This window comes from Mus musculus, chromosome 7 (assembly GCF_000001635.26).
Source record: "Mus musculus strain C57BL/6J chromosome 7, GRCm38.p6 C57BL/6J".
Taxonomy (NCBI): Eukaryota; Metazoa; Chordata; class Mammalia; order Rodentia; family Muridae; genus Mus; species Mus musculus.
The window spans coordinates 115,132,219-115,147,536 of NC_000073.6; the positions used below are offsets into that span (position 1 = coordinate 115,132,219).

The window sequence follows — 15,318 nt, forward strand, 5'->3', positions numbered from 1 at the left end:
TGGAGGAGAGAAGGAGACCAATCTTAACAGCATCTAACCTACAGCTGTTCGAAAGAGGCCAGCAAACAGCACATGTTGCTTAGATGGAAATCATAATTGCTCATTCTCCCTGGGATGTTGGCCCACCAACGTGGAGCCTCTGAAATTAGCCGGCATTTTTTTTCACCCGGCATTTTCCACAGTGGTGCGGCCTCTTGCATAGCCCAGGAGGAACTATTCTAGAGTAGCTTGCTCCCCAGGGAGCTTTTGCTATATTTCCTCGTCTCCTTCTTCTTCTGGTCTGCTCAGATGCCACGGAGATGCTCCAGGAAGTAATCCTGAATTGGCTTCCTCATTCCAGACAGCCCTGGGATGGAGTGGGAAGGTGCAATCTCAGGAATCAGGAAGTACAGAGAGCTCGTGGTTCTCTAGAACTGGCCTTCCTCAAGCAGTAGGATCCATCCTCTCCTGTCAATGTCAAGGTTGCCTTGGGTAAGAAGAAAACTCAAACAGTAAAAATAATAACTTCTGTATCATGCTTGATCTAGATAAGCAGTGCTGCCCGCTGAACAAGCCGCTGCCCAGACACCTCAACCACATTTATGTTGCTGTTTGATAAAGAGGAAAGCTGAGCTTCAGGGGAGCTCAAAAATTAACCCAGATCTGAGGGCTGTTGAGACTGGAGTGAAGGCCCTGGAACTTAACATGTTGTGTGTTTTCCCCTACAACTGTTTTCTGGCTGGTAAAAGTTCAGAGAGCACTGCTTCCCTCAGCCTCTAAGGCTTGCCTAATGGTACTGATCCTGGGCCTGATGTAATGAGCTTGGCCCATAGTAAAGACCAGGTCATCTGGTCTCATGTTAGAAACTGACTTCTCTGCTTTGGGGCTGGGCTTAGGTTGTGTGGTTTCTAGATGCCTTTGACTCTTTTCTCTCCATTTCTTCTTGCTCTTTCACTCTTTTCCTCACTCCTTTTTTCTTTTCATTTTTACATTTGGTGAATCCCTCTCATAAGGCAGGCACAGGACTAGGTACAGCAGGGATAACCAGGATAAAAGCAATATAATCCTCAATGGGCCACATCCAGAAGAGATGAGCCCCTACCCAACAGCTTGCTTTTTGTATCCCACATGGGATATACTATCAAAAGATGAATAGGCCTCCCAAACATAGAGAATAGGACACACACACACACTGTGTCTCATTTGTCTCCTGTTATCAAGGGACCATTGGGACAGGAGAAGAGGGGTCTCTAGACTTGGGAAAATCCTGGTATAGCCAGGACAAGGGATGACAAATTCAGGGACCATGAGGGATGGAGAGCATGATGTCTTGTCCTGAGTGTAGCCAGAATTAGGTTTCTACTCCATTACCATTGCTATGCAAGCTGTGGGGATTATCTACAGTTCAGCAATTCAAGGTTCACAGGGGGCCACTGCTCTACCAGGGGTGCTGTTTCCCCTGTTGTATGCTAAAGGCTCCCATTGCCACAGATTAAAACTTTATATCTACCTCATTCTTGTTCAAGAATGTTGCCATATGTGGGTCAGGCTGAGCTCTGTACACCTGCACATTTCATGCACCAGAATCCAGGACTAATTCACCAATCCAGTGAGGAGAAAACCTTTAGATGCAGATCTGGGCTCTTAAAGGGATCCAGAGAAGAAGGCATATAAGACATCATTTATGGTCATGGGCTTAGAAATCAGATTGCTTTCAGTGGAGCCTGGTTTTGTCATGTCTAGCTTGTTAACTATCCTTGAATGGTCTCAACTACAAATGGGAAAGAATGCTTTCTAGTTAAGGCCATTGTGATGTTTCAATGAATGAATGCACTGAAAATACTAGTATTAGCAAATGTTTGGCAATCAGAACCCAATAAGCTCCAGCTACATATTGTGACATTGAGTTGTGGGAAAGTAACTTAGTGGTAGTAATTTTGTGGTTATGATGGGGTGTGGATAGTAACAGTGACATTGGTGGCGGTCACAGTACTGTGGGAGCAGTAGGGGTGGCACTTGTAGTAATAACATTATGGAGTGGCTTTAGTAGGTACACATTGCAGAGTGGTAACAGCAGTCATGGTGGTAATGTTAGGAGGCTCCACCACTCATTATCTTAGGAAAGTTTCGGTACCTTATCTTAAGTGGAAACGGGGCAAATGATAACTCTCTCCAGCTGTGATGATGTTAACAAATAATCCAATTCCACAGACATCCACTGAGCGTGCTGAACATATGTGAAATTGCCTATAGCCCAGAGTCTGTGGAGTGGAATGTAAAAACTGTTAGTGAAGTTTAAATTTGAAGTCCCTCATGGGTTAAGTAACCAGGTGTTTCCCTCCATGATTCTTCCTTTGCAGACAAAGCAATGACCTTGTAGAGGAAGGAAGGCAGACTGCCCGAGTGTACTCTGGAGAGGATGAACCAAGGTTAGGGACCTCATTGTCACTTTCCTTCTGGATTCTTGAGAGTGGCACCAAGGTTGGCATGCCAGGTGTTTAAGTAAGTAATCTGTTTGTCTATTTTTGTTGAATGCAGTGAGAAATGGCGCTGGGGTACCTGAGTGAAAGATCAGAAGACCTAGAAGGTTCTCTCTCACAGATGAAGATAATGAGACTTTGCTTATGTGTCTTCCTTCAGGACAAGAAGAAAAGACCCTGTCCTTGAACGCACGTGCACACGTGTGTGTGTGTGTGTGTGTGTGTGTGTGTGTGTGTGTGTAGCAGGGGTGCTGCTTAAATTGAAGAGCATTGGTATTTCCCTTGTAAGTGTAAGAGTCTATTGTGTGGCAGGCTCTCTCTGTTTTCACTCTACACAGCTCAACAGGCCCAGGGTGTCTGTGAGTGGGAATTTATTTTGGCAGCTCATGTGGAAGGGAAGCCAAGGGCCTGAGGCGCTGCAGTTAAACACCACATGTTAATCTCCATGTATTTTGCGTAATCCCAGTAAACATTTTGATCTCAGCATAGGGTAATCCAAAACCAAGCAGCTCCCAAGGGAGGCTTGTCCTTGAGGAGGCTCAGTCCTGAAGGAGCCTGCATTGGATATGAAAGAAAGTGGCAATCTAGTCATACTAGGAAGTCCATTCCAGCCACCACATTAGAATGTCCTCTGGCTAGAGTGACCATGACAACCACAGAATAGCAACACCATGGTAAAGGAGGAAGGGTTTGGCTTGGCTTAGAGCTTAAGAATGAATAGAGTCCGTCCTGTTAGAGAAGTGTGGGGCAGCTGGTCTCAGTGCTAGTCTCATTGAGTCTGCAGTCAAACAAAGAACAGATAATAGTGAGCTTGAGCTATAAAGCCTCCAGGCCCACCCCTGCAACTCACTTTCTCCAGTAAGGCTTCATCTTCCAAAAGTCCCACAATTTCCCCCAAACAGTGCCACTAACTAGGGGCTGAGTGCTGAAATACATGAGTGTATGCAGAGCATTTTCCATCCAAACCATATAAGCTATATTAGTATGTGCAGAATGATGGCACCTGCCAAAGCCTATAGGATAGGGTGGCTGACTTGCCCTTGGAAACCTAGGAACATGGATGCAATGGCCTGCATGTGCTCTTGCAATTCATTTGTTGGAGATGTAACTCTAATGCAACTGGGGCTTAGTGGAAGGGGTTTGGGTCAAGGCTAAAACTTTCCATGGGCATGTCAATGCCACCATGAGAATGGCTTCCTTGAAGGGGTGTGTGCTCTCTTGCCCTTCTGCTATAGGAGGACTGAAATCTCATCTCTTCTTCCTCTGGCATCTCTCATTAGGTAAGGGCCTAGCAAGAATTCCATGTGCTATTTATTACCTTCATTTCGAACTTCCCAGCTTCTAGCATAGTCAGGAAAATCCCTGGTCTTCATCAGTTCCTAGCCTGAAGCATTCTATTATGGAAGCAAAAAGATGAAGAGTGTAGTCAATAGGAAAGCAAAATGTGCTGAGGCAGCCACTGAGGGTATGGTGACAAGGCCCTGTTCTGCTGGGATCTCCTAGAGCTGGATCATGAAGGCAGGGGTTCAGAGAGAAACCTCCATAGAAGAAGAAAAAGGTTGCCAACTTGCACTTTTGGACCAAAACCCAAAGGCCATGTGACAAAATGGGCTCTGGGAGCTCTGAGAAGAGAATTATAGAATGCTAACATACTGGTGATTAGTGCAGCTTGCATATCCACATCCTCCATGCTGCTCTGTCCTCTCCATGTCCATAGACCATGAGAGGAGCTAGCATTCTGGATGAAGTGAGGTTCTTAGCAGGTAGGCACAGGCTTAGCTCAGATAGGAGTATATGTCCATATGTATGCATGTATTTAACATTCACCTCAAAACTCTGTTAATTTTCACCTAGCTCCCCTCTGTAACCTCTTACTGTCCCCATGTGCACATACACGCACCTATGCACATATACACATTTCCATGCACACCTATACACATGCTCGTCCACCATGCCTTCCTTCCTTTCAGAGATGGGAAAAGTGAGTTTGTCATAGCGGATTGACAAGTGAACATCGACAGAGCTGGACTGTAAAATCCATCTCTCTCTCTCTCTAGAGCCTCTGTTCGTTATGCTCTACACGCTGTCTCCCACACTCAGACACTCTTCTTTCTTAATGTTTCGAGAGCATGGCACTTCCAAATCATCTGTATTTTTGCTGGGATGATTTTCACTTGTATCCAGCAGACCAAGAGTGATGTGAGCCTGTGCAGTAATCATCCAGGACTCCAGATAAAGGAGAGGCTGTTACCATGGCTGGCAAGAAGTCACAGAAGAGGATTAAAGTGTGTGTTACATGTGCACAGGTGTGTGGGAGTGCTTAGACACAAGAATTAGGAAGATGGGTAAATACATATAAAATACAGACATAAGAAATGTATTTGTATTTCATGAAATATCTAGTATCAACCTTCTTGCTTAATGTGAGTTTGGAGTGCTTGCAATTAAACATCGACTCTATTGCTTACAAGGTAATGACCTTTTTAAAGATAAGTCTTTGCTATCTTTAGCAGAGACTGGTTCAGGCTGGCCTCAGATTCACCATGCAGCCCATACTAATCTCAAACTTGCCATACCTGCTTCAGCTTTCCAAGTGCTGAGATTGCCAGTGTGCTCGGCAGGCTAATGACTTTTGTCTAGTCACCTCCTGTCTTAGTTCCTTTTCCTCTTGCTGTGATAAAGTGCTATGATGAAGGCAACCTAGGGGAGAATTCTTTTAGCTCAAGCTCATGGTACAGGAGCATGAGGCAGTTGTTCACATTACATCCACAGTCAGAAGAGAGTAATGGCTGTGTCTATGCTAGCATTGTTTAGTTTGCTGTCTCCATTTTATACAGTTCAGGATCCCTGCCCAAGGAATGGTCCCACTAACAATTAAAACAACTCTTCCCACATCAATTCACATGATCAAAATAATCCCCCAGAAGCATGCTCAGAGACCTGGTGATTCTAGATTCTGTCCAGTTGGCAAGGAACACTGCCAGTCACACCTACCCAAGTTTATTTTTCTTCGTTTAAAGGAAGGAGGATGTCTACTTCCAAGGGTTGTAACAAAGTCATGCCATATCAGGAATTCCGGTTTTTAGTTCCAGAAATAGCCATAATAATGGAAACATAGCCTGACTGAGTTTCCTTACACAGAAGGCTATGTAGAGGTAAGCAGCTGCAGAGGTAGCTTAATGGTGTCACTGATGTCTTGCCAGTTCTCTTTCCTGTTCCTTCATGGTCCACTATGACTGTCACATCACCCTCCATCACATCTGTATTTGGATAGGAAGTGGTAAGGAGAAAAAAAGATTCTGTTGGGAAATCAAAAACTACCCAAAGAGCCTCACAAGCTTGCATTTATCATGTGGAGGGCCACTTGGCCACAGCTGGTTGGAAGGTGCCTAAGAAGGAGTTAAACATTAGACAGCTAACTTTGGCTGTCCTGGATAAAGCCTTCATGTTAGTGTGGGATGAATCACATTTATCTGCTTTGTGAATTCTGACAAGTGTGCCAGGAGCTACAGGACAGGCAAGATGATGGCAGTGTGTTGCTTCTGGCCATTTCATTGAATAATGAACTAACCTACTTGATGCTAGTGTGTTTACATGCAAGGAGCCTCTTGGATCTGGAAATTAGAATTATTGGTGTATTCGTTACTTCTATTATTGCCATGGCAGAATATACAAGAGTACCTTAAGGTAGGAAGTGCTAGTTTTGGCTCACGGTTTGAGGATACAGTCCATCATGGTGAGGAAGCAATGGTGACAAAATCAGGGAATGGCTGGACACCTGGCATCTTCAGCCAAGAAGCAGAGCAAGATAAAAGCAAGAAGAAAAACGCTGTCTTATTTTCTTTATCCAGTCTGCAGTCTCAGTCTTCCCACCTCAGACCAGCCTTTCTGGAAACACCCCTATAGACATCTCCAGAGCTGTAGTTCCAAGGTAATTCTAAGCCTAGTCAAGTTGACAGTGAAGGTTCACCATCACAACTTGTGAGCATGGTGAGGAGAATTATGGAGGAGTAGTTAAAATATAGATAATGTCCCCGTATCCTTCACTAAGTTGGACATTTCCATCTGGAACATGGACCCCAGTCTTGTCACCTTGAGTATGTGAACAAACTAACTGGCCTTTGGACAGCAAATTACTTTCCTTGAATTATACTATCAATGGCTTCCTTCTCTTCCTCTTCCAGCCTTGGAGAGCTACTATGAAGATCAGAGTAATCACTGTTGAAAGAACTTTCATTGGTTCTAAGGGCCAACTGGGTGGGAAACTGAGTGAGAGAAGAAAAAAAGAAAAAGAGTAGTTGTTTTTCATCCAAGCCACAGTGAGAACTCTACTGCTCTGGTTTTTCTGTATTGTGCATTAGACATATATATGTTTTGCCCCCCAAGTCTCACTAAACAAATGGAAAAAAGCAATCAACTTATAATCAGTTCATATTACCTAATAGACACTTAATAAGGATTGTTTACTTTGCTTCCCACACTATAAAAATACTAGTAGTGCTACTACTACTAATAAACACTCCCCTAAACACATGCCACTTGCATCCAATTATGAGCATGGTTGGTCCAGCAATCCTGTGTGTTGAGATCACAGCTCCGGTGCTCATCTCCTAAACCATCAGTTTCAGATGACCATCGGAGGACTCATTTGTCTTGGGCAAGACTTTCTGCTGCAGCCAAAATAGCCTGAACTTCCATCTCTGCCCAGCTCCCTTTCACTTAGTGAATCTGATAAATGGCCAAGGGGCTCTGCTTTCAGCAATGGGTACGTTGAGCTAGAAAACAATTAAAGTGACCGATGCCTACTGAGAGGTGATAAATATTCACTCGTCCACCCAAACAGATGCCAGTTACAGCCTAAGAATATCGCACCAGGAGTCAGGGAATTTGCTCTGGTCTGTAGCTCCTAGCTCAGGTGTTAGAAGAAATTGGATGAAATGTAAATAATCAGGAAACAGAGAAGATCAAGGAAGGGGCATTTGTTTTTATATCCATGTGAAGCCATACTTGCATACACAGCTAAGTGTGTCCCCTTTCTAGAAGTGACTGAGGCTTGTGAGCTCCTAGTTAAGGTTTGTATAATACATCTTTGAGCCCCCACATCAGGGTACTCAGGAACAAAGGCTAAATTAGTGTTGTGGGAGGCCGGGGAACAACACCACTTAAACCTCTGTGTCTGGAGATGGTGGCTATCATAGAAGGAGTGACAATTCCAGGTAAAATACAGGAATATCCATCATAGGAGAGTGGACAAAACTAGGGATTCTGAAATGCTGAAGTGGAAGCCACCTTTGATGGGGTAGGGGACAGGGAGGATTCAGTAAACTTCATGGCACAGGTGGCATTTAAAATGAGTGCTAAGGAGGAAGCCCAGGATTTAAGAACCTTTGCTGATCTGACTGAGCACCCAAGGTTGGGTCCCAGCACCCATGTCTGCCTGGCAGACCAAATTGCCTGCAACTCTAGTTTCAGAAGAATCAGGAGCCTCTTTTGGCCTCCACAGGCACCTAGATACATGTGCACATTTATACAAACAGGCACGCGCACGCGCGCGCACACACATACACACACACATGCACACACAGAAACACGCACATTTTCACACATACATACACATGCACACAACCTCAGAGCAAAATAAAAATATCTTTAAATTGGATGCTGAGATGTGGTGTCAGGCCATTTGCAGGAGATGTTGGCAAAGGCTAAGAGGAGACACAGTGGTTATGGGCTGTGCTCTGAGTCAGTCTGAGCTTGGCAGAGTCTGTGGCTTGGTGACAAGACACCAAGTTCTGCCAAACTTCCACTTGTTCGTGAGGGCACTGAAGCTCACAGAAGGAACACTACGAGCCCAAGCTCACACAGCCAACTAAGGGTGGAATTCCATGAAATTCAGGGTGGTTGCTAAGTAGCAAATAAAGGCAGCATCAGAGCACAAGTCAAGTGAGATCGGCCAGTAGCCAGCTCACTGAAAGACATTTTAAGCTAGGAGGTGGTACAGCCCTAGGTAGAAGGTCAAAGAGTGTCCTTACAGAAGGGGAAGGGGAGATGTAGCAGGGAACACAACATGGAAATGAGGACCTTGGTACCAGGCCGAATAGCGCCTGATTGACAGGAAGGTTAACTGCAGCTCTTACTTGTGGAGAGTGAGTGTGTGGCAAATGTTTTATGTACATCGTTTCTGATATTTATGAAGATCCTTCCAGGTAGAAATAATTACACCATTTTTACAGATTAAAAAAAGAGAGGGTCAATGGTATTTAATACCCAGTGGAATTCACCCTGCTGTCAGGAGTCAGAGCCCAGAAATAACAACACTTCCAGCACTAATTAACTCCAAGAATTAGAAAACATTTACTACTGCATTTCCCATTTGGGGAAATGGGTTTGGAACCATTTGGTACTTTGTTTGGGGTTAGCTTGCAAGAACATGGCAGGGTCTGTCTGAGAGCAGAGCTGATAGCTTTCAGCAGCTCACAAGTTTAATTATGCTGGGCATGCTGAGAGGCTACAGCAATGGTTCTCAACCTTCCTAATGCAGTGACCCTTTAATGCAGTTTCCTCGTGTTGTGGTGACCCCCCAACCATAAAATTATTGTTGTTGCTTCTTGAGAACTGTAATTTTGCTACTGTTATGAACCATAATGTAAATATCTGATATGCAGGATACCTGATATTTGACCTCTGTGAAAGGGTTGTTTGACCCCACCAAAGGGGTCATGACCCACAGGTTGAGAACCACTGGGCTAGAGGGACGGGAGAGCAAGAGACTGAAGGTGCAGAGGCTATTGCAAGTGTGCCCACCTACAGGACGTCAAGGCATCCACTCCCTATCCACTGGAATCTGTGTAAGTAGAAGGATGACATAGTGCCTTGGCTCAGTCTCTATGACTCCTCAGGCCTCACCCCCATATCCTCTGGCCTTACACTGTATTTTGGGTGATGAAAGTTCCCTATCTTCATTCTTTGCCTTGTTTTAAGACATAGCTTTGTGCCAATCTTCTGGCTCCTTGATCCAGTCAGCCATTTCATCTTTGAGCCTCAGTTTCTTCCTCTGTAAAATGCAAATACCACATACCCCAATGCCCATTATGAGTTAAGGACAGTGTCTGGCACATACTTGGCACCCATGCATAGCATGGTAATAGTAACTCTGGCAGTAGGATGGTCACATGACTTCCTATGTTCTATAGACACTCAGTCCCCAGTCTACAGGACCCAGAGACTGGAGCCAGTTGGCAGTATCGCTGTGCTTCTTTTGTTGATGTGGCTTCCAACTAGAAACTTTTCTTTCTTTTTGCTAAGATCTAGACGGGTGAGGAGGAAGGTGGATACACCTGACTAGGATTGCCAGGGGTAGTGTCAAGGAGTCATAAGAGTGAGGGTGAGACCTGCATTAGTGAAGAACAGATAGGGCGAGCAGGCATTTTGCTCCAGGGCCAACCGACCCTCCCCACAGGATCCTACTTCCTACTTAGAAATGAAACTTCTTCCCCATCTTGGCTCCCCTTGTTCCTACCTTGCCATCCTTTGCTAACTCGGGGCTCCAGCTGGTCTGGGAGGCAGCTCACCTCTGCCTGCTCATTAACAGTTCATTTGCTTAAATACCCATCATCATTACTGCCAATGGCTCCTCAGGGCACCATTGCATCCCAGGAACTGTGGCAGCCATTCTCCTCTGACGGATGGCCCCATGCTCTGCCCTGCCACCTGCTAATGGCTCTTGGGCTGACAGCCCAGCCTGAGGGCAGCAGGACTAAAGGAGGCTACTGTCTCTCCTTGTGTACTCCTCTGACCCTCACAGTCCTGCCAAGGACTCAGCTCTGTAAAGGGATGTCTCAAATCATCCAAGGAAGAAAGGTAAGAGGCATTCAAATGACCCTTGTGTTCAAATCTTACTTCCAGAGAGCTCAGCTCTGCTCCGGTGCCTACCTCCCAGATGCTGAGCCTGGATCTCACAGAACTGGAGTGAGCTTCCCCAAGTCACATGGCCAGGCATGGTGGGGCTAGGATGCAAATTCACTTTAGTCTGAAGCCAGTCACCGTGCTTCTTTTCCCCCACTCTAAGTGCTCCTCATGAGGGGAGTCTGATGGTTCCTCAGAACTGACGAACAATAATGACAACTGAAGCAATGAGAACAGTCTGTTAAGAACACCGAATCAGAGAGATATTTTTAAAGTTTATTCATTTTAGAGGAATACTAATAATTTTGCTTTGTCCCTACTCACTGATGCCCACAGCCTTGCTGGATTATCTTCTCACGGTTTATCCTTCCAGCTTATCCCCCAACTACAGGACTGTTCTTAGTAACAATAGAGCCTAACTTTCCTAAGCCAGACACTTTTAAAAGCTGGATACATGTTACATCCTTGGATATTTGCAAGGAGACTATAAATAAATTCTTATTCTCATTGATAAAGAGTGTGGAGGACAGAGGATGGCTACTTAGCTCAAGGTCACCCATAACTACTGAGTTGCAACCCTTAGAGAACAAGATGACAGGTGTGGTGAGGTGAAAGGGTTACTGCTTGTGGCTTTCTTCCTCCTTTCTTTCCCCTTTTACTCTTCGTTCTCCTGGCTCCTCCTTTTCTTCCTTCTCTTCTTCATTCTCCCCTGACCCCCAACCTTCCGATGGGTCTTACTGTGTAGCTCAAGCTGTCCTCAAATTTATGAGCTTTGTCCTCAGTTTCTAGTGCTGTGATTATAGATGAGGGAGACCATACCAGAGAAGCAGGTTATTTCTATCAGGGTACCATTCTTGTGTCCCTGTTGTGGCTGGACTTTCTCATTATACCTAATAATAATCTAAGCTATAGTAATAGTAGCCTCAAGTCACAGTACTAGGATGAATCAGGTTTAGAAGGGCATGTAATCTACATGTGCTCTGTGGCAGGGCTGCAGTGGTATGGGCTAATAGCCTCTTCCTGGACAAAAACGTCAAGCAAAGCCCATTTCATTTCTAAGCATAGGAAATAAGTTCTATGGAATAGGAAAGCCACGGGAAGTACAGCTGGAGTTCTAGAAATCCTTAGCAAAACTCCAGGAAGATGTTGATTCTGGGTCCAGAACCAGGAACACGTTCAGAAGGAGGGTCTTGGACTCTATGATGGCTGATCATCACTATCGCTTTGACTAGATTTATAATTGCCTTAAGACACACACCTCTGGGCATGTTTGTGATGAGTGTTTCCAGGAAGTTTAACAAGAAGGAAGACCCACAATGAATGTAGGTAACAGCATCAATGAACTGGGGTACTAGGCTAAGGTACTAGGTACTTAGGTACTAAGGAGTACTTAGGTACTTAGGTACTAAGGGTACTAGGTACTTAGGTACCAAGGAGAAAGTGAGCCAAGCACCAGCCTCCATCTCTCTGTGTTTCCTGGTAGTGAATGTGATGTGACCCTCATGGCCACACCTTCCACATCATAAACAATGGTACCCTCAAATCCTTACCGCAAATAAACCTTCCCTTCCTTAAATTGCTTTGGCCAAGTACTTAGAGCAGTAAGAAAAGTTAACTAATAAAGACTCTCAAGATGAATTTCTGATGGACCTTCAAATGAGGAAGAATGAACCATGCCCCCTCTCTGCCTCCCTGGTATGTTTTCCACACCTCTATTGCAAAGCTAGCCATGTTATTCCTCAGTTTAAAGTCTGTTAGCCACACTATAAAGCTGCAAGATAAATCTCAGACTCCAAAAGATGACTTACAGTGTCCCCCATAGTCCAGCCTTGGGTGCTACTGTCTGCACTGCTAGCCTGTTCTCTCCTCCTTCTCATCTTTTACTCTACATCATTCAAAACACATGAGCACAGTTTCCTCTCGCCCTCCAATATCAGGTACTCCCAGATACCTCTGTTTGAAAATTGTCCTCTTCTCCCCTCACAGCCTGCCACACACATACATGCCTACTCCATTTCCTGGAGAAGTATAATTGTATGTTTCAGCTTAAGCATTTCTGGTTTAGGGAGCCATTCACAGCCAGACCCATACCACCTCTGAAGGTCAAGCCAAGTTTACATGTACCCACTTTTTCCTCTATCACATACTTGTGCACTTGTGTTTGGTTATTGATCTGCTCTGGACTTCACCCCCACCAAGGAGGGCACAGCATGTCACCAGTGTCTGACACATACTGAGTGGTCAGGTTGGACTGCTGAATTCCTGGGTGGTCTCTTAAGTTTCACTTGTGAGAGGTTACATCTTTTCTAGAGTGACTAAAAAAGCTACATCTGACTCACCATTAAGACTCAAGAGCTGCCCTTGGGGTGAACCCAGAGCAGATAGAAATACACTTTGACCTCACCTGAAATAGGCACAGGAATTAAGAGTACCATCATCCACCTATACCCAGGCTGGAGGGCAGGAAACAAAGCCCAGGCAAGCAAAAGGGAAGCCAGTTGGTGCTAGGCTCTGAGGCTATGTTCAGGGAGCCCCCATTCTCAGCAGTGGTTACTTAAGGCAACCACTTCTGAGCCTTGTTTAAAGCTGGGTAATAATTGCTATCACGTGACTTGTGGGAAATATGAGACTACTAGAGCAGAATGAGGCAGAATTGGCAGAGTCTCAGTGAAAGGAGACCCTGGATGCAAAAGAGGCAACTCCATTTTGCCAGAGTCCTCAGTCGATGACTGAGACCACACAAGTGACCAGGAACTGCTCTCTCTCTACCCCCCCCCTCTGTCTCTCTCTCTCTCCAAGGTTGAGTTGGTCTTGCAGGGGGTGGGTCATTCAGAGATGCTTGGTGTTAGGAGAGATTCATGTCACAGTCAAGCTCTGAAATGACCAGTTTATCAGGGTAACTTACAGAACACGAATGAAGGGGTACTTACAAAAGCCTGTCCCCAGAGCAACCACACCACTGATAAGCCTCATCTCTGCATGGATAATGACTTCCCCGTGCCTGCATAGATGGATTCCCTTCTTCAGGATAGCTTTCTACAGTCTTTATCTTCTATCATCCTCTTGAGACCACAAGGCCACATGCAATTAGGGAATAATTACATACAAGTAGCATAAGTGGCTAATATTTTGGGGTGAGGGTCCAATGGTCCTCCTCATTCCCTCCTACTATGATGGGAACATCAACAGTCAACAGGCCCAAACTCAGGAGTCTCTTGCAAGTACACACAGTTGTTCTGATGAGGAAAATGGATGTCTTGCCTGCAGGGTGACAATATAGATTATTGAGGGGAAAGGTGGGAGCCTGAAAACCAGCAGGGAAGCCATTACAGTAACTCAGGAACAGCGTGTGGCAAGCTGAGTGATTGGGTCAGCATAAAAGCCCCTGGGTGAGACAAGGGCAGTAGTGGCAGATGACTGGACCATACATAATTTAGGAAGGTAAAGAGTGAGCCCTTGTGCCCCTGCAGACTGCCCCATTGAGTCAGCACCAAAATTTTGTAACTTACAATAGTGAGGTTTGCTAGCAGTTGATCACAACTGTGTGGGCAAGGGGAGGGAGCATGTAAGAGAGAAAGAGATTGGACATTTTCATGGGGACTCCAGAAGCCTTTTGGGGAAGAAAGGGTTAATGGTTACTCTTCTGCGTGGAGACAATTACAAAAAGAAAAAGAAAAAGAAAAAGAAAAAGAAAAAGAAAAAGAAAAAGAAAAAGAAAAAGAAAAAGAAAAAGAAAAAGAAAAAGAAAAGCTGGAGATATGCCTCAGCAGTTAAGAGTACTGGTTGCTCTTTCAGAGGATGCAGGTTTGATTCTCAGTACATTGGGTTGTTCAAAACGGTCTATAACTTCAGTTCCATAAAATCCAATGTCACTGTTCTGACCTTCAGAGGCACCAGGAACATGTATGATGCACAGAAATACATGCAGGCAAAAATCCATACACATAAACATAAATAAAATCTAAAAACAATAAACCAATACAAAACAATACATATGATGGAGACAGTTACTAGACCTATGGCTAATATGGCTGTCTGCCTGGCAGACTGTGTCCAAGAAATGGGCTAAGGAGATGATGGCTCAGTTTGTAAAGTGTCTGCTGCACAACTCGTACATCCCCAGTGCACAAATAAAAGCTGGGAAGGGTACAGCATGCATACCTTACAGCCAGTGCCCAGAAGGTAGAGACTGAAAGATTCTGGGACTCACTGTCTAGGCAGCATAGTTGATTGAACCAGTGAGCTTCAGGTTCAGTGAAAGACCCTATCTCAAAACATAAGGTGAAGAGAGATTGAGGAAGACAACTGATATCAACCTCTGGCCTCCATGTGTAAATGAACACAGGTGCACATGCATATGCACCTGCATACACACACACACACACACACACTTAGCTACTTCTCTATTGCTGTGATAAAACACTACAAGCAAGGCAGCATATAGAAGGAAGAGTTTATTTTGCGCTTATAGTTCTAGAGGGATAAGAATTCATTGCCATTGTGATATGGAGCATGGCAGCAGGAGGGGCAGGCCTGGTGCTGGAACAATAGCTGAGCACTCGAACCTTGACCCACAAATAGAAAGTGGAGACTTGAAGTGGTGGAATCTTTTGAGACCTCAAAGTCTTCCCCCAGTGATATACTTCCTCCAGCAAGACCACACATTCTAATCTTCCCCAAACAGTCACAATTACAGACCAAGCATTTAAATGCACAGAACTATGAGAGGGGCATCTCACTTGAGTCATCACATGTACACACACACACACACACACACACACACACACACACAAAGTGAAGAAAGAGGAAAAACAAGGGACCTTATGGTAGGAGGATGGGCTGAGCAGGTCTCACAGGCTGATGGAGCATCTTCCCTGGCCAACTCAAGACTCACCATGGTCTTGGCAAAGTCTGCTCTTGTATCCAGGGCAGAATTTGCATCAGGATTCTCAGC

General features: G+C 45.0%; 1 long non-coding RNA gene across 2 annotated transcripts in view; it reads left to right on the plus strand.

Annotated features, from left to right (window-relative positions):
* The first annotated feature begins 231 nt into the window (after positions 1 to 231).
* Positions 232 to 15,318, plus strand: part of Gm34282 — a 38,754-nt gene continuing 23,667 nt past the window's right edge. Inside the window, exons 1-3 of one of the 2 annotated variants that reach the window (XR_378440.3) lie at positions 232 to 471; positions 2,340 to 2,408; positions 2,518 to 5,461. This is a non-coding gene — a long non-coding RNA (predicted gene, 34282). Of the gene's footprint in view, positions 472 to 2,339; positions 2,482 to 2,517; positions 5,462 to 15,318 lie in introns of those variants that run through there. The other variant, XR_869888.2, reaches the window with a different exon arrangement.